Below are 20,497 nucleotides of genomic sequence, written 5' to 3'. Positions count from 1 at the left end.
AGAGTCTTTATATACGTGTATCAGCCACGACGATGGCCTGAGAGCAGCTCGTTTCTTTTTGGGTATGAGCAATTGGGATGGACGAATTTGTGAGCTGGTCCTTGAACTTCTTGACTATGTACTCACCCACAACTTCTTCGTCTTTAAAGATAGATTCTATCTGCAGAGGCGGGGGACCGCTATGGGCGCGGCCTGTGCACCTTCGTACGTAAACCTCTTTCTCGGTTTCTGGGAGAGGGGTTTGTTTGTTGACGGAGGTGCATGGGCCGCCCCCATGGTGTCTATGTGGGTGAGGTACATTGATGATCTACTGATCTGGCAGCTCAACACAAACAATTATAACATCAAATTGACATATAGTTTCAGCGACAGTGGAGTTGAGTTTTTGGACATTAAGATTACTGCAGATGAGTTTGGGGCTTTACAGACGGATGTGTATAGAAAACCGACATACTGTGAATGCCCTACTCCATGCCACCTCTGCCCATACCAACTCCACTGTACGCGCCATCCCAACTGGCCAATATCTCAGGGTGAGACGACTCTGCTCTCAGGACAACGTTTTTAAACAGCAGGCAGATGATTTGAGGATGAGGTTTAAAAACAGAGGTTATGGTAATCGTACTTTGAAACAAGCTTATCAGAGAGCAAGATCGGTGTCTAGGGATGATCTGCTACACGGGAGGAGAGGTGAAACCAGGCCTGTGGAAAATATAAGGTTCATCTCAACATTTAACGCCAAATGGCAGGAGATGAGAGAAATCCTAACCAAATTTTGGCCGATCCTTCAATCGGATCCCACCTTGAAGTCACGGCTACCCCCTGTACCTCTGATGACCGCCAGACGATGTAAAAACCTTAAGGACTACTTGGTCAAAAGCCACTATATACCACCTGTGACCAGTAGTCCATTTGGCTCGTCCGGACCCATTAAAGGTTGTTTCCCTTGTGGCCGCTGTGTTTCCTGCCCGAATATCTCCCGCTGCTCCTCTTTTCATGCCAGTGATGGGAGGAAAAATTTCTCTATAAAAGAACATATTTCATGTACTACCATCAACGTCATCTATCATGCAACATGCGATTGTAATAAGATCTATATAGGTATGACGTCAAGGGAATTAAGAGTAAGAGTAAGGGAGCATGTGAGGGATATTCGGGCGGCAACCACAGTGACCAATGTGGCAGAATTAAAAACTATACCGCGCCACTTTAAGTTGGTTCATGGATGCAACCCTAGATCTTTCATGGTCAGGGGTATAGACGTGATTCATTGTGGGATAAGGGGGGGGAATGTTAAAAAACTTTTGGCCCAACGTGAACTAAAATGGATTACCATTTTGGACACAGTAACACCCAAGGGCCTTAATGAGGCTCTAAACTTTGCCCCGTTTTTATGAGGAACCCTTGTCATGTACTGCACCATTCCTTTCCTTTTTTAATTTAGGGTATTTTTTAATTACAATTTTTATTTGGTTTCTTTTTGTCCCCATTACTTATTTTCAGTGTTCCTAATTTAATCCTTTTGCCTTCATAGGACCTTGTCACAGTAATAATCCATTGTGGTTTGCATGTCGGACTTGGACCTGACATCGGTCTTGGAAAATTGTTCGCATATGATTCCCCTATGATATGGACGTACTGTCACTTTAAGAAGATTTCCTCATAATAATTCCCCTGTTCCTTTGTTTTTATGTAATTGCTGATGTTATTGTTATTTATACCATTGCAGTCTTATCTATGGGATAGCATGGATATTTATTTATTGTCCACTTTGACTTTTTACCATTTTCCAGCTATTAGCCCGTCCCGCCCTCTGGTTGCTGTGCGCGCTCCCATCGCACGGTGATTTGTCCCCACTGCCTGCCCGGCGTCCCTTTGGGTGGGGGGGGATGCTGTGGACCCCTGGGCCCGGGGGCCCGCCGCGTCCCCCTTCGCTGGACTGCCGGGGACTTGGTGTGGACTTTCGCCGCGCGTTGTTTGCGCGCCATCATGGCAACCCGACTGGCTGATTGACGGGCTCTGGCTGGGAGCTGTGTCCCGCCCTCTGATCTCCGTGCCCCGTGCGCGCCGCTCGCTTGCCTTGCCCGCCCCTTGGCCGTCCTCGTTGGGTGGGGGTGGCCTTGGAGCACGGAGTTACTGTGCTCCGGGCTTCCTCTCCCATTGGACGGCTGTGGGGCGTGTGATGCTGGGCGCGCAGTGCGCGTGCGTGTCAGCGGGGATCCGATTGGCTGGGACACATTTTCCAGGTCCTGGTCTGCCCAATTAAGTCAGGTGACCTCCTATTTAAGGTCCTTGAACGGCAATTGCCGTACACCTTCCCTGATGAAGCCAGCAGATGTAATCCGTGCGAAACGCGCGTAGGAAGGCTCCTTTCACTGGTGTGGGACGCTCTGGTGATCACCCTCTTGACTATGTGTAAGTTATGGGATTGTTTTAGGATCTTTTTCATATGATTAGTCTGGTCTCTGGTGCCTCTGCCCTGCCTAATGGATTTATGCCGATTCGGCTATACATTTTCACATACCTTGTCAGGACAGAGGCGCCATATTTGTTAGCCAGCCATCTATGACTATTTATGATCCTTTGTCCCCGCTAATAATTATCCCCCTATTTGGGGTGTTTATCACCTTTGCTCCGCCACTTACATGTGGTAATTCACCTTGTCCGCTATTAGCACTATATATGCATACTTTCTGTAATGATTGAAACCAAATTTTTAAAAGAAATTTCTATAATAAAGCTTTTTGATGTTTTATACGAACAGCCCTTGTAAAGCTCCAGTCTTTTCTTGTTTGTTTATGTGCCTTATGGAGTGGCGTTGATTCTGACGCGAGATGTGCCTTGGTTCAATGTTCTTGTGTCTTTAGGTGGCTTATTAGAGAATAATAGGCCTCAGTCCACGTTGCACGGGGGCTGACATTTATGCAATTTTAGGGTGTCAACCTCCTTGGCTTGGGTAGGAGGAACTAAGAATTAGCGTCTTACTGAGATACTGTTGGTGGCTTTTCCCCTTTCTTATCTATTGTTTTTGAGGGGATCCTCTTGTTCCCCCTTTATAAATGTAGAGTTTTGTGGTATAAGTTGGGTATTTTTAATGAGTTTATCTACGGTCATAAAGATTTACTCATTTTTAGGGTAATTTTTGTGTTGTTCTACACATCTCAGGTCCACATGCCTGACCAACTAGAAGAGGTGTCCTACTCCAATCATACCATGAACTCCAATAGAGAATCCAGGATATGGCTACGTCTGACAAGGACGATACAAACCAGTGTGTGGCCAGAAAGCTTCATTTATTGGTGGTCAGTGGCTACAAGATTCATCATATCGTATCGGTATCTTCCCGAGCCACAAAGAGTAACAAACAAAGGGAAAAGGCATCAGAGAGAGAAACCTTAGATCTAATGTGCACATAATCAGTAATGCTGAAGACAGAAGAGGAGGACACAGAAAAGCAAAGAGAAATCGTCAGTTTCCAGTCACAGGAACGAGATTTCACAAGAAGAAGAACATTCATCAATTGTGAGAAAGTGAAATGTGAGTAATGTATCTGCCGTCTGCAGCCTGGAGGGTCACGAGATGGATGGGACTTCTGTACATGAGAAGAGGCGCCATCACCCTCCCGCTTGTGGTAGATTACTACCGGTGTGGAGCCGCGACAAAAGAGATATTCAAACTACGAGAGGAAAACAGAATAATAAAAATGAAGGCCCGTTCACCATATTGTATGTTATCATAGTGACCTCCGTCTGTGTAATTATGATGGTCGGCTTGTAGTCAAAGGGTTTGAGAGTAGGAGAATCACTCCAGGAAAGTGATTGGACCATAGAAACGTAAGGTCTTAAGTCGTCATGTACTTTGTTATAATTGGACTTTAAAATATCTTCTATGTGTGAGTTTTATTATGCCTGTAAAGAGCTAGAAACATTTCCCACATACTTAACATGAATATGGCTTCTCTCCTACGTGAAGTCTCTCATGTCTTATAAGATGTGCTTTCCGTGCAAAACATTTCTCACATTCAGTACATGAATATGGCTTCTCTCCTGTGTGAATTCTCTGATGTCTTTTAAGATGTGCTTTCCGTGCAAAACATTTCTCACATTCAGTACATGAATATGGTTTCTCTCCCGTGTGAATTCTCTGATGTGTAACAAGATGTGATTTCAGTGCAAAACATTGATCACATTCTGAACATGAATATGGCTTCTCTCCTGTGTGACTTGTCTCATGTGTAACAAGAACTGATTTCTGAGAAAAACATTTCCCACATTCTGAGCATGAAAATGACTTCTCTCCTGTGTGAATTCTCTCATGTGGAATAAGAGCTGATTTCTGAGTAAAACATTTCCCACATTCTGAGCATGAATATGGCTTCTCTCCTGTGTGAATTCTCTCATGTGTAACAAGATATGATTTCTGAGTAAAACATTTCCCACATTCTGAACATGAAAATGGTTTCTCTCTTGTGTGAATTATCTCATGTGTAATAAGATATGATTTCTGCATAAAACATTTCCCACATTCTGAACATGAATATGGCTTCTCCCCTTTGTGAATTATCTCATGTGTAACAAGATATGATTTCTGCATAAAACATTTCCCACATTCTGAACATGAATATGGCTTCTTTCCTGTGTGAATTCTCTCATGTGTACCAAGAGCTGATTTATCTGTAAAACATTGCCCACATATTGAACATGAATATGGTTTTTCTCCTGTGTGAATTGTCTCATGTGCAATAAGGTTTGATTTCTGATTGAAACATTTCTCACATTTTGAACATGAATATGGCTTCTCTCTTGAGTGAATTGTCTCATGTGTAACAAGATCTGATTTAGCTGTAAAACATTTCCCACATTCTGAACATGAAAATGGCTTCTCTCCTGTGTGAATTCTCTCATGTTTAACAAGAGCTGATTTATCTGTAAAACATTTCCCACATATTGAACATGAATATGGTTTTTCTCCTGTGTGAATTGTCTCATGTGCAATAAGGTTTGATTTCTGATTGAAACATTTCTCACATTTTGAACATGAATATGGCTTCTCTCTTGTGTGAATTGCCTCATGTGTAACAAGATCTGATTTAGCTGTAAAACATTTCCCACATTCTGAACATGAAAATGGCTTCTCTCCTGTGTGAATTCTCTTATGTTTAGTAAGATATGATTTATCTTTAAAACATTTCCCACATTCTGAACATGAATATGGCTTCTCTCCTGTGTGATTTGTCTCATGATAAAGAAGATTTGATTTTTGTGCAAAACATTTTCCACATTCTGTACATGAATATGGCTTCTCTCCTGTGTGAATTCTCTGATGTGTAACAAAAGCTGGTTTATGAGTAAAACTTTTCCCACATTCTGAACATGAATATGGCTTCTCTCCTGTGTGAATTCTCTCATGATTAGTAATATATGATTTATGAGTAAAGCATTTCCCACATTCTGAACATGAATATGGCTTCTCCCCTGTGTGAATTCTTTCATGTACAACAAGAGCTGATTTCTGAGTAAAACATTTCCCACATTCTGCACATGAATATGGCTTCTCTCCTGTGTGGATTCTCTCATGTGCAAAAAGATTAGAATAATCTGCAAAACATTTCCCACATTCTGCACATAAAAATGGCGCCTTTCTTGTAGGACGTCTTTTATCTTCATTACTTCTTCTGTGACTTTTATTTTGCTTATCAGTCTGCGATGAATTTGGAGATAATACTTCATTAAATTCATGATCAGATCGATCTCTGCTGTGAACAGCCGGGGGTATATCGGAGATTTCGGCACGCTGTGTACATGTATTTTGTGTAATACTACAATCATCTGCTTTAAATTCTAAAGATATCAGATGTTCTTCAGAGCTCCTGGTACAATCACCTGCCAAGAACAAAACTGATGATAATAGTTTTGAATAATAAAACCTTAAATGTTATTTATAGCTAAAAAATGCAAAAACAAATTAAAAAACTTGCCATACAAATTGCAAAAAATGTACCAAAACTGTTAACTGATTTAAGTATCATTTAGTTGGCGTGAAGACAGAATAAAGAATGCATTCTACTAATGTTCTTCTGGATCATTGCCCAGTGTAAGCGTCAAATCCCCCAAAATTGTCATTGATTGTATATTTTATACAAGTATAAATATTATCATTGTTGGCAGCACATCCCCTGTGTAAATAGAGGACGTGCTGCCGACACTAATAACAAATACATGAGAAGAGGGAAGAAACCATCTTCATGCCCCACGACTTAGGATCATACAGACAGTATTGTATGGCCCTTGTATTGTGGCTGTTGTGTTGCTATGAGACAGGTTTGCTTTTTAGAAGTTTGTCTTTCCTCTCCCCCTGTAGGCAGCTGGGATGTCAGTAACCCCTCCTTCCTCCTCATTCTGTGTGTGGCAGCCATGTTATGGGGCTCGTGTCTTTGCACCCCTGGTTCAGAATAGTCCTTGTTACCTCCTGTAACTGCAGAATTACAAGAATTCATCTGGAAATTACCCTTCTTCAGGATCGTCATACGTGCCTGTGCAGCGGAGTCTAGCTGTGTGAGGAAGTCTCTCCGTGTGTGCCTTTGGAGGTCTATATGTACCATTACTCAGTGTCTGAAGCGCCGCACACTCGCAGCCTAGTTATGGAGTCAGAATACCATCACTGATACATAAAAATGAACACTCAGCTTCTTATATCATCACTCATTAATCGTTAGAGGCCATTATCTGCCCACAGACAAGGACCCACATGTTACAGCAGGGTGGCACTTCTATACTGCATCTGCAACAAAACCTCACCGCTGGCAATGAAAGTTGTAATGTGACATTGTGATAACTACAGTTGCAAAAAACCAAGCACCATAACCACAATGTATAAAAGCCTTAGGGTAAGTTCACACAGTGCGTTTTTCGTGGCGTTTTTGCACGTTTTTCGGGTGCGTTTTTGCTCAGAAAATGCTGTGACATTGTTTCCCCAGCAAAGTCTATGAGTTTTCATTTTTGCTGTCTGCACACAGCGTTTTTTTAAGCTGCGTTTTTGTGCTGCCCACAAAAACGCAGCATGTCAATTATTTTTGCGTTTTTCACTGCGTTTCCCACCCATTGAGTTCAATGAGATGTTCAAAAACGCAATGAAAGACGCAAATTGCAAATATAGCTGCGTTTTAGTGCGTTTCTATGACTAAAAACGCAGCTATAAACGCAAGGGGTGGGTAGTAAAGTGACATGTACAGGAAGAGGATTCCTTCTGTCAGTAAACACAGAAGCGTGAATCCTCCCGGTACCGTCACCGCTGCTTCAATCTCCCGTAGCGCTATGTCTGCTCCCGTGCGACGCCATGGCCGGGCGTAAGGTGGAGGCAGCTGTGAAATCAAATGTGAACAGTAGAAAAAAAAAAAATGTCATACTCACCTGCCTGCAGACTCCCGGTGCCGTGTCCGCTCCCAGCTCCTCTCCCGGTACTGCCGCTCCGGCTGTGTGCAGTGTCCCCGGGCACATCCGATGGCTGCAGGACCTGGCGGTGGATCACCTGATGCGGCACCCGATGCATCAGCTGATCGGAAGTCTCGCGGTGACGCCGGCGCCCGGCCGGTTTAACATATCAGCTGATGCCGTGAGGAGACTTCATCAGCTGATTACCGGCAGCTCCTGCAGCGATCAGACAGGATCAGACTCCGCTCCAGGAGCTGCCGGTAATCAGCACATAAGTGAGTATTTTTTTTTTTTTTGCACTGATGCATCAGCTGATTGTATAAACGGCTTTTATATAATCAGCTGCTGTGTGATGTGATTCAGGCTCTTGAACCTGACATCATCTGATCGATCTGCCTTCCAGCAAACCGATCAGATGATATAGGATCCGGATTGGACGGCGCGGGACCCTAACCCAGGATTACTACGGAGGGGGGTTCTTTATTTCATTAAAGATGGAGTCACTAATTGTGTTGTGTTTTATTTCTAATAAAACTATTTTTCTGTGTGTTGCGTTTTTTTTAATCTTTACTAGAAATTCATGGTGGCCATGTCTAATATTGGCGTGACATCATGAATTTCGGGCTTAGGGCCAGCTGATAATATACAGCTAGCCCTAACCCCATTATTACCCAGCGATCCACCCGGCATCAGGGCAGCTGGAAGAGTTGGATACTTCTATGAAAGCGCCATTTTCTGGGGTGGCTGCGGACTGCAATTCGCAGCGGGGGTGCCCAGAAAGCATAGGCACCCTGCATTGCGGATTCCAATCCACAGTTGCCTAGTTGTACCCGGCTGGACTCAAAAATTGGGCAAAGCCCACGTCATTTTTTTTTTAATTATTTCATGAAATAATTAAAAAAAAAGGGGCTTCCCTATATTTTTGGCTCCCAGCCGGATACAAATAGGCAGCAGTGGGTTGGGGGCAGCCAGTAGCTGCCTGCTGTACCTGGCGAGCATACAAAAATATGGCGAAGCCCACGTCATTTTTTTGGTCGGCAAAAAACTCCTGCATACAGTCCTGGATAGAGGATGCTGAGCTTTGTAGTTCTGCAGCTGCTGTCTGCTCTCCTGCATACACTATTGGATGTAGGATGCTGAGCCTTGTAGTTCTGCAGCTGTCTGCTCTCCTGCATACACTATTGGATGGAAGATGCTGAGCCTTGTAGTTCTGCAGCTGCTGTCTGCTCTCCTGCATACCTGCATACACTATTGGATGTAGGATGCTGAGCCTTGTAGTTCTGCTGCTGCTGTCTGCTCTCCTGCATACACTATTGGATGGAGTATGCTGAGCCTTGTAGTTCTGCTCCCCCTGCCTCTCCCTCCAGCATAAAGTCCTGTATGGAGCATGCTGAGCCTTGTAGTTCTGCAACTGTCTGCTTTCCTGCATACACTAGTGGAGAATGAAGAACATATTGAAGAAGGAAATGACATCAGACTTTTTTTTTTTCAACCACCTTTAATGGCATTGTTCACTGCTAAAAAACGCATAAAAACGCAGTGAGCAGAAATGCAGCAAAACTTAGCAAAAAACACACCAAATCGCGGTAAAAACGCATGCGTTTTTGCCATGGGTTTTTGCCACGGATGCGTTTCTGTGCGTTTTTTGCCGCAAAAAATGCACAAAAACGCAGCATCAAAAAAACGCAGTGTGTGAACGTAGCCTTAAAGGGATGTCCAGTGTTCTGCGAGACGTAACCTCAGGCTTCTGAATCTTCACGGAGTGCACACCGCACGCTATCAGATTTCTCCGGTGTTCTCGGCGGTCACCAGCGATTTTCATACTTCCAGCCACAGTCTGACTAGACGTGTGTGGCCTCGTTCATTAGTAAATTGAATGAGGCGCAGCAAGTCTAGTCAGAATGCAGCCAGAATTATTCAAATCACATAACCCCTGGTCAGAGAAACCTGACAGTGCAAACACTGAGGATTCAGAAGAAATGTATCTGTTATCCAGTACTATGACGTTGATAACCATATCATAAGCGGGGTTCGAATGATCAGCAGGACCACCGATCAGCTGTTACCAGCTCTGCAAGCAGAGGGGAAGGGCACCACCCAGTGGGATCTCCTGGTATACCAAACAATTGATAAAAAAACCCAAGATCCCATGTTGGTATACCCCTTTTTTTTCTTGGTTCTGTTACCAGCTCTGGCAGCAGCCGGATATATATACAGTATACAGAGCGGAGCAGCACAGCGCCACACACTGTTTGGTGGTAGCTTTTTAGGTACTGCAAATAAGCTCCTATTTATGTTAATAGGGTGCTGGGCCCCACTTATCTGATAGGTCATCAATATCGTAAGTAGGGATGAGTAAACCCGAACTGTAAATGCTGAATCCCGAACACAGACTTTTCACTGTACATTTGGTTCCTGTTCGTGCTTGTCACCCAAATAAAGTGAAAGTTGCAGAGCAGCCAATCAGCAACCTTTTAGGCTGTGCGCACTTCCAGAACCAAGTATTGGCATGGCTGTGATTAGCCGGAGCACCCCTGTATAAGGGCTGGATCACCGGCCGCACCGCCATTTTTTGTTCACTAGAATAGGGAGCTGTAAAAACATTAAAATTAATACATCTAGTTATCAAACATTTTATAATAGGACATATTACATGTTTTCACAGTTTTGTCCATATTGGAAGGGTATAGCTTATTGATAACAGTACTTAAATTAAGATAAAGGTATCTGTATTGAATATCTGTATCGAATCTAGGTAAATGCTGACATGGTATGATATATATATATTCTATCTGGAAGCTTCTAGTGATTACGTCATGTGTAACTGTGTTCAGCTGAAATACCCTATATGGTCTGGACAGCTGATATATGTATATCATGACACGAGGGAGGGGGTCTCTCTCCTCCTGCACGTCGCCAACTGTCCCAGAATCCTCCAGGCTGCAAGATGAACACATGCTGAAAAACCTACAGTATATCACCCATGCCTTACCACTCAGGATCCAAGGAGAGATGGATGAAAATTTTCTATTGATCAGTATGGACTAATTGAACTCTTTTACGTAAGCTAATGCAGTATATTTTTTTCCTTTTCTGTAACTGAACTGCAACTTTATAATTTAGCAATCATTTTTATCAGATATAAACTACATTTATTTTTTACACATTTTGTAGTCCATTTTTCATGCGTCTTATCGCGTATTTGAAGAAAAATATATTTAAAATTATATTTTTAACAGGAGCATACTCTGTTGGAGTGAGGGACAGTGATAGTGTAGGCAGGGACAGATTGCCCCACTCCTACTTACTGGATATTGTGTTCATACTAATGTGAATATACCTATAAGTGTATTGCAGCAAATGTCTCTACGCTGACCTGGCTGGATCTCTAAGGTGTTTAGTATATAGAGTGTGATGTCTTTGATATAAGGTATTTTATTACAGGAAATATTGTATTAATGAAGTATAAGTATGCTAAGTAGGATAATATGCAGTAAGCTACAAATAGTACCAGCTATCGGAATACTGCAGGAGGGGAAGTCAGTGGTAGGCCGTACGTTATTACAGGCAATGCTAAGTGCAGGTATCAGCCAGTGAGATATTGCTACAATGGTGACCGGGGAGATGGAGAACAGTGGACGGAGTAAAGGCTGTGAATGCAGACAGCAAGGAAGACCCTTCAGATTAGTGGAGCTGCAGTAGTGTGCTGCACAGGAAGTCCCGGGACCACCAGCCCTCCATCTAGGATTGCCCAGATCTTCAGGAGGAACCTTCAATTGTGTACTATGAGCAAGGCTGCAAGACACGGGGACCATAGAAGTCAGACTCGGCTGCTGGAGGAATATTGCCCAGAGCGAGGGCTGGACAGAAAGTCGGTCCATAGAAGAGCAACAGCAGAACGGTAACACAGGAGAAAGTGGCATGTCTGTCCTAAGAAAGTTATTATTATGATGATATCTCTCAGAAAGCTTGTATGCTCAATAAAGAAGCTAACATTTTTATTTCTGTGATGTGTTGCCCAAGTACGATGTCTATGACAGTGACCGGTGATGAGGTGGTGAACGAGCCGCTGAAGACACAAGTGAGTGTCACATCCCCAACCGGAGCAGAAGACATGCACAACACTGGCGTGAGAGAAGGGAGTGGATCATTGCCAGCCATCACCTGAATCCCCCCTTCAAAAGTAAGAAAACAATTACACTGTAGGGAGAGGACGATGTAGAAGGAAGGGACAGCGATAGTAAGAAAACAAATACACTGTAGGGAGAGGACGGTGTAGGAGGAAGGGACAGCGATAGTAAGAAAACAATTACACTGTAGAGAGAGGACGGTGTAGGAGGAAGGGACAGCGATAGTAAGAAAACAATTACACTGTAGGGAGAGGACGGTGTAGGAGGAAGAGACAGCGATAGTAAGAAAACAAATACACTGTAGGGAGAGGACAGTGTAGGAGGAAGGGACAGCGATAGTAAGAAAACAATTACACTGTAGGGAGAGGACAGTGTAGGAGGAAGGGACAGCGATAGTAAGAAAACAATTACACTGTAGGGAGAGGACGGTGTAGGAGGAAGGGACAGCGATAGTAAGAAAACAAATATACTGTAGGGAGAGGACGGTGTAGGAGGAAGGGACAGCGATAGTAAGAAAACAATTACACTGTAGGGAGAGGACGGTGTAGGAGGAAGGGACAGCGATAGTAAGAAAACAATTATACTGTAGGGAGAGGACGGTGTAGGAGGAAGGGACAGCGATAGTAAGAAAACAAATACACTGTAGGGAGAGGACGATGTAGGAGGAAGGGACAGCGATAGTAAGAAAACAAATACACTGTAGGGAGAGGACGGTGTAGGAGGAAAAGACAGCCATAGTAAGAAAACAAATACACTGTAGAGAGAGGACGGTGTAGGAGGAAGGGACAGCGATAGTAAGAAAACAATTACACTGTAGAGAGAGGACGTTGTAGGAGGAAGGGACAGCGATAGTAAGAAAACAAATACACTGTAGGGAGAGGACGGTGTAGGAGGAAGAGACAGCGATAGTAAGAAAACAAATACACTGTAGGGAGAGGACGGTGTAGGAGGAAGTGACAGCGATAGTAAGAAAACAATTACACTGTAGAGAGAGGACGGTGTAGGAGGAAGAGACAGCGATAGTAAGAAAACAATTACACTGTAGGGAGAGGACGGTGTAGGAGGAAGGGACAGCGATAGTAAGAAAACAATTATACTGTAGGGAGAGGACGGTGTAGGAGGAAGGGACAGCGATAGTAAGAAAACAATTACACTGTAGGGAGAGGACGGTGTAGGAGGAAGAGACAGCGAAAGTAAGAAAACAATTACACTGTAGGGAGAGGACGGTGTAGGAGGAAGGGACAGCGATAGTAAGAAAACAATTACACTGTAGAGAGAGGACGGTGTAGGAGGAAGGGACAGCGATAGTAAGAAAACAATTACACTGTAGAGAGAGGACGGTGTAGGAGGAAGGGGCAGCAATAGTAAGAAAACAATTACACTGTAGGGAGAGGACGGTGTAGGAGGAAGGGACAGCGATAGTAAGAAAACAATTACACTGTAGAGAGAGGACGGTGTAGGAGGAAGGGGCAGCAATAGTAAGAAAACAATTACACTGTAGAGAGAGGATGGTGTAAAAGGAAGGGACAGCGATAGTAAGAAAACAATTACACTGTAGAGAGAGGACGGTGTAGGAGGAAGAGACAGCGATAGTAAGAAAACAATTACACTGTAGGTAGAGGACGGTGTAGGAGGAAGGGACAGCGATAGTAAGAAAACAATTACATTGCAGAGAGAGGACGGTGTAGGAGGAAGGGACAGCGATAGTAAGAAAACAATTACATTGTAGAGAGAGGACGATGTAGGAGGAAGAGACAGCGATAGAAAGAAAACAATTACACTGTAGAGAGAGGACGGTGTAGGAGGAAGAGACTGCGATAGAAAGAAAACAATTACACTGTAGGTAGAGGACGGTGTAGGAGGAAGGTACAGCGATAGTAAGAAAACAATTACACTGTAGGGAGAGGACGGTGTAGGAGGAAGAGACAGCGATAGAAAGAAAAGAATTACACTGTAGGTAGAGGACGGTGTAGGAGGAAGGGACAGCGATAGTAAGAAAACAATTACATTGCAGAGAGAGGACGGTGTAGGAGGAAGGGACAGCGATAGTAAGAAAACAATTACATTGTAGAGAGAGGACGATGTAGGAGGAAGAGACAGCGATAGAAAGAAAACAATTACACTGTAGAGAGAGGACGGTGTAGGAGGAAGAGACTGCGATAGAAAGAAAACAATTACACTGTAGGTAGAGGACGGTGTAGGAGGAAGGGACAGCGATAGTAAGAAAACAAATACACTGTAGGGAGAGGACGGTGTAGGAGGATGGGACAGCGATAGTAAGAAAACAATTACACTGTAGAGAGAGGACGATGTAGGAGGAAGGGACAGCGATAGTAAGAAAACAAATACATTGTAGAGAGAGGACGGTGTAGGAGGAAGGGACAGCGATAGTAAGAAAAAAATTACATTGTAGAGAGAGGACGGTGTAGGAGGAAGGGACAGCGATAGTAAGAAAACAAATACACTGTAGGGAGAGGACGGTGTAGGAGGAAGGGACAGCGATAGTAAGAAAACAATTACACTGTAGAGAGAGGACGGTGTAGGAGGAAGGGACAGCGATAGTAACAAAACAAGTACACTGTAGGGAGAGGACGGTGTAGGAGGAAGAGACAGCGATAGTAAGAAAACAATTACACTGTAGAGAGAGGACGGTGTAGGAGGAAGAGACAGCGATAGTAAGAAAACAATTACACTGTAGAGAGAGGACGGTGTAGGAGGAAAGGACAGCGATAGTAAGAAAACAATTACACTGTAGAGAGAGGACGGTGTAGGAGGAAGAGACAGCGATAGTAAGAAAACAATTACACTGTAAAGACAGGACGGTGTAGGAGGAATGGACAGCGATAGTAAGAAAACAATTACACTGTAGAGAGAGGACGGTGTAGGAGGAAGAGACAGCGATAGTAAGAAAACAATTACACTGTAGGGAGAGGACGGTGTAGGAGGAAGGGACAGTGATAGTAAGAAAACAAATACGCTGTAGAGAGAGGACGGTGTAGGAGGAAGGGACAGCGATAGTAAGAAAACAGTTACACTGTAGGGAGAGGATGGTGTAGGAGGAAGGGACAGCGATAGTAAGAAAACAATTACACTGTAGGGAGAGGACGGTGTAGGAGGAAAGGACAGCGATAGTAAGAAAACAAATACACTGTAGAGAGAGGACGGTGTAGGAGGAAAGGACAGCGATAGTAAGAAAACAAATACACTGTAGAGAGAGGACGGTGTAGGAGGAAGGGACAGCGATAGAAAGAAAACAATTACACTGTAGGTAGAAGACGGTGTAGGAGGAAGGGACAGCGATAGTAAGAAAACAATTACACTGTAGGGTGAGGACGGTGTAGGAGGAAGGGACAGCGATAGTAAGAAAACAATTACACTGTAGAGAGAGGACGGTGTAGGAGGAAGGGACAGCGATAGTAAGAAAACAATTACACTGTAGGGAGAGGACGGTGTGGGAGGAAAGGACAGCGATAGTAAGAAAACAAATACACTGTAGAGAGAGGACAGTGTAGGAGGAAAGGACAGCGATAGTAAGAAAACAAATACACTGTAGAGAGAGGACGGTGTAGGAGGAAAGGACAGCGATAGTAAGAAAACAAATACACTGTAGAGAGAGGACGGTGTAGGAGGAAGGCACAGCGATAGTAAGAAAATAATTACACTGTAGGGAGAGGACGGTGTAGGAGGAAGGGACAGCGATAGTAAGAAAACAAATAAACTGTAGGGAGAGGACTGTGTAAGAGGAAGGGACAGCGATAGTAAGAAAACAATTACGCTGTAGGGAGAAGACGGTGTAGGAGGATGGGACAGCGATAGTAAGAAAACAAATACACTGTAGAGAGAGGACGGTGTAGGAGGAAGGGACAGCGATAGTAAGAAAACAATTACACTGTAGAGAGAGGACGGTGTAGGAGGAAAGGACAGTGATAGTAAGAAAACAAATACACTGTAGGGAGAGGACGGTGTAGGAGGAAAGAACAGCGATAGTAAGAAAACAATTACACTGTAGAGAGAGGACGGTGTAGGAGGAAAGGACAGTGATAGTAAGAAAACAAATACACTGTAAGGAGAGGACGGTGTAGGAGGAAAGAACAGCGATAGTAAGAAAACAATTACACTGTAGGGAGAGAACGGTGTAGGAGGAAGGGACAGCGATAGTAAGAAAACAATTACACTGTAGGGAGAGAACGGTGTAGGAGGAAGGGACAGCGATAGTAAGAAAACAAATACACTGTAGGGAGAGGACGGTGTAGGAGGAAGGGACAGCGATAGAAAGAAAACAATTACACTGTAGGGAGAGGACGGTGTAGGAGGAAGGGACAGCGATAGTAAGAAAACAAATACTCTGTAGGGAGAGGACGATGTAGGAGGAAGGGACAGCGATAAGAAGAAAACAAATACACTGTAGGGAGAGGACAGTGTAGGAGGAAGGGACAGCGATAGTAAGAAAACAATTACACTGTAGAGAGAGGACGGTGTAGGAGGAAGGGACAGCGATAGTAAGAAAACAATTACACTGTAGGGAGAAGACGGTGTAGGAGGAAGGGACAGCGATAGTAAGAATACAAATACTCTGTAGGGAGAGGACGATGTAGGAGGAAGGGACAGCGATAGTAAGAAAACAATTACACTGTAGAGAGAGGACGGTGTAGGAGGAAGGGACAGCGATAGTAAGAAAACAAATACTCTGTAGGGAGAGGACGATGTAGGAGGAAGGGACAGCGATAAGAAGAAAACAAATACACTGTAGGGAGAGGACAGTGTAGGAGGAAGGGACAGCGATAGTAAGAAAACAATTACACTGTAGAGAGAGGACGGTGTAGGAGGAAGAGACAGCGATAGTAAGAAAACAATTACACTGTAGAGAGAGGACGGTGTAGGAGGAAGAGACAGCAATAGTAAGAAAACAAATACACTGTAGAGAGAGGACGGTGTAGGAGGAAGGGACAGCGATAGTAAGAAAACAATTACACTGTAGGGAGAGGACGGTGTAGGAGGAAGGGACAGCGATAGTAAGAAAACAAATACACTGTAGAGAGAGGACGGTGTAGGAGGAAGGGACAGCGATAGTAAGAAAACAATTACACTGTAGGGAGAGGACGGTGTAGGAGGAAGAGACAGCGATAGTAAGAAAACAATTACACTGTAGGGAGAGGACGGTGTAGGAGGAAGAGACAGCGATAGTAAGAAAACAAATATGCTGTAGAGAGAGGACGGTGTAGGAGGAAGGGACAGCGATAGTAAGAAAACAAATACACTGTAGGGAGAGGACGGTGTAGGAGGAAGGGACAGCGATAGTAAGAAAACAAATACACTGTAGGGAGAGGACGGTGTAGGAGGAAGGGACAGCGATAGTAAGAAAACAATTACACTGTAGAGAGAGGACGGTGTAGGAGGAAGAGACAGCAATAGTAAGAAAACAAATACACTGTAGAGAGAGGACGGTGTAGGAGGAAGGGACAGCGATAGTAAGAAAACAATTACACTGTAGGGAGAGGACGGTGTAGGAGGAAGGGACAGCGATAGTAAGAAAACAAATACACTGTAGAGAGAGGACGGTGTAGGAGGAAGGGACAGCGATAGTAAGAAAACAATTACACTGTAGGGAGAGGACGGTGTAGGAGGAAGGGACAGCGATAGTAAGAAAACAATTACACTGTAGGGAGAGGACGGTGTAGGAGGAAGAGACAGCGATAGTAAGAAAACAAATACGCTGTAGAGAGAGGACGGTGTAGGAGGAAGGGACAGCGATAGTAAGAAAACAAATACACTGTAGGGAGAGGACGTTGTAGGAGGAAGGGACAGCGATAGTAAGAAAACAGTTACACTGTAGGGAGAGGACGGTGTAGGAGGAAGTGACAGCGATAGTAAGAAAACAATTACACTGTAGGGAGAGGACGGTGTAGGAGGAAGAGACAGCGATAGTAAGAAAACAATTACACTGTAGGGAGAGGACGGTGTAGGAGGAAGAGACAGCGATAGTAAGAAAACAATTACACTGTAGGGAGAGGACGGTGTAGGAGGAAGGGACAGCGATAGTAAGAAAACAATTATACTGTAGGGAGAGGACGGTGTAGGAGGAAGGGACAGCGATAGTAAGAAAACAATTACACTGTAGGTAGAGGACGGTGTAGGAGGAAGAGACAGCGAAAGTAAGAAAACAATTACACTGTAGGGAGAGGACGGTGTAGGAGGAAGGGACAGCGATAGTAAGAAAACAATTACACTGTAGAGAGAGGACGGTGTAGGAGGAAGGGGCAGCAATAGTAAGAAAACAATTACACTGTAGAGAGAGGATGGTGTAAAAGGAAGGGACAGCGATAGTAAGAAAACAATTACACTGTAGAGAGAGGACGGTGTAGGAGGAAGAGACAGCGATAGTAAGAAAACAATTACACTGTAGGTAGAGGACGGTGTAGGAGGAAGGGACAGCGATAGTAAGAAAACAATTACATTGCAGAGAGAGGACGGTGTAGGAGGAAGGGACAGCGATAGTAAGAAAACAATTACATTGTAGAGAGAGGACGATGTAGGAGGAAGAGACAGCGATAGAAAGAAAACAATTACACTGTAGAGAGAGGACGGTGTAGGAGGAAGAGACTGCGATAGAAAGAAAACAATTACACTGTAGGTAGAGGACGGTGTAGGAGGAAGGTACAGCGATAGTAAGAAAACAATTACACTGTAGGGAGAGGACGGTGTAGGAGGAAGAGACAGCGATAGAAAGAAAAGAATTACACTGTAGGTAGAGGACGGTGTAGGAGGAAGGGACAGCGATAGTAAGAAAACAATTACATTGCAGAGAGAGGACGGTGTAGGAGGAAGGGGCAGCGATAGTAAGAAAACAATTACATTGTAGAGAGAGGACGATGTAGGAGGAAGAGACAGCGATAGAAAGAAAACAATTACACTGTAGAGAGAGGACGGTGTAGGAGGAAGAGACTGCGATAGAAAGAAAACAATTACACTGTAGGTAGAGGACGGTGTAGGAGGAAGGGACAGCGATAGTAAGAAAACAAATACACTGTAGGGAGAGGACGGTGTAGGAGGATGGGACAGCGATAGTAAGAAAACAATTACACTGTAGAGAGAGGACGATGTAGGAGGAAGGGACAGCGATAGTAAGAAAACAAATACATTGTAGAGAGAGGACGGTGTAGGAGGAAGGGACAGCGATAGTAAGAAAACAAATACACTGTAGGGAGAGGACGGTGTAGGAGGAAGGGACAGCGATAGTAAGAAAACAATTACACTGTAGGGATAGGACGGTGTAGGAGGAAGGGACAGCGATAGTAAGAAAACAATTACACTGTAGAGAGAGGACGGTGTAGGAGGAAGGGACAGCGATAGTAACAAAACAAGTACACTGTAGGGAGAGGACGGTGTAGGAGGAAGAGACAGCGATAGTAAGAAAACAATTACACTGTAGAGAGAGGACGGTGTAGGAGGAAGAGACAGCGATAGTAAGAAAACAATTACACTGTAGAGAGAGGACGGTGTAGGAGGAAAGGACAGCGATACTGTCACGCTCCCCGTGTCCCAGCACCACTCCTTACCCACTGATCCAATCCATGTGTCCACCAGTCATGGCTGCCGCTCCCGCTCCTGCTCCCCTGAGTCCTGCTCCTGGTCTCAGGAGTCTGACTTTGAGTATTGGCCTCAGGATTCTGTATAGGACCGGGCCGCGCCCACTCTCCTGGTCTTATAGGCCCAGCACACCTGCAGCAGGAAATGACATGAGGCTGTGCTGGGTATATAAGACTTGCCTTTCCATAGGGGCGTTGCCTGATCAACGTGTCCTTTAGCTTGTCTTTAGAGCTAGATGCCCAGGTCCCCTTGTGCTCTCTCCTGTGACTGTTTGTCTGTTGCTACCGGGTACCTGTGCCTGTTTCCTGCATTATCCCATAGAACTCCGTGATCCTGCTGACCCGGTTATAACCATCCCGGCCACGTCAGTGCTCCGGCTGCCGTGTACTCTGCCACCTGGTGGCGTACTCGGTCCAGTGGATCCACCTCCTGGGCCCACCAGTCCTCCCGGCCGTGACAGATTGATCAGGCCATGGATCCCGCTGGAGCACAGACATCTGAGCTGGCCGAACTACGCCAGGAACTGGTGCAACAGCGTGACACCTTACACCGCATACTAAAGTTCCTGACGTCTGTGGACCACCGGTTGTACACATTACAGACTGCCGCCTCGTCTCGGTCCACGCAGCAAACGGTGTCCGGATCTGAACCTGCTGTCTCCGCAACCTCGCAACTTCGCCTCGCTGCTCCGCCTCGCTATGCTGGGGACCCCAAGAACTGCCGGGGGTTTTTGAACCAGTGCTCCCTGCATTTCAGGTTACTTCCTCATTTGTTTGTCTCAGACCAGGCTAAAGTGGCATTCCTGATGTCACACTTGGAAGGCGAAGCTCTAGCCTGGATTAACCCCCTGTGGGAGAATGAGGATCCAATGACCACTAACATCCGGGACTTCTTGCACGCTTTCCGAAGTACATTCGATGAACCCGGACGTACCACCACAGTGACTTCTTCGCTCCTCCGGCTACGCCAAGGGACCCTGACCGTCGGCCAATACGCCATCCAGTTCCGCACGCTCGCCTCTGAGCTGGGCTGGAACAATGAGGCCTTGACGGCGGCCTTTTGGGAAGGACTCTCTGGCCGCGTCAAAGACGAGCTTGCTGGCCGTGACGTTCCACGCACCTTGGACGCCTTAATATCTTTAGCCACCCGGATTGACCTCCGTTTCCAGGAGCGAACCAAAGAGGTATTCCGGGAGAAGCTACCACCCCGTCACGCCTTGTCCCCGCAGAGGCCTACCGCCCCTTTGCCCCTGCCCTCCTGTGACATGTTCCCGGAACCCATGCAAATAGACCGGCTGAGCCAAGCCGAGCAACGCCGCGCAGAGCGACTCGCCCGGGGCCTGTGTTTCTA

The 20,497-nt window shown here is 45.0% G+C and overlaps 1 pseudogene; it reads right to left on the bottom strand.

Annotated features, from left to right (window-relative positions):
- The window catches only part of LOC142243719 (uncharacterized), a 680,256-nt pseudogene that overhangs the window by 160,885 nt on the left and 498,874 nt on the right, over positions 1-20,497 (bottom strand).

Source organism: Anomaloglossus baeobatrachus, chromosome 6, assembly GCF_048569485.1.
Source record: "Anomaloglossus baeobatrachus isolate aAnoBae1 chromosome 6, aAnoBae1.hap1, whole genome shotgun sequence".
NCBI lineage: Eukaryota > Metazoa > Chordata > Amphibia > Anura > Aromobatidae > Anomaloglossus > Anomaloglossus baeobatrachus.
Note: the sequence above shows the minus strand (reverse complement) of the source record. Positions and strands in the feature narration are given on the sequence as shown.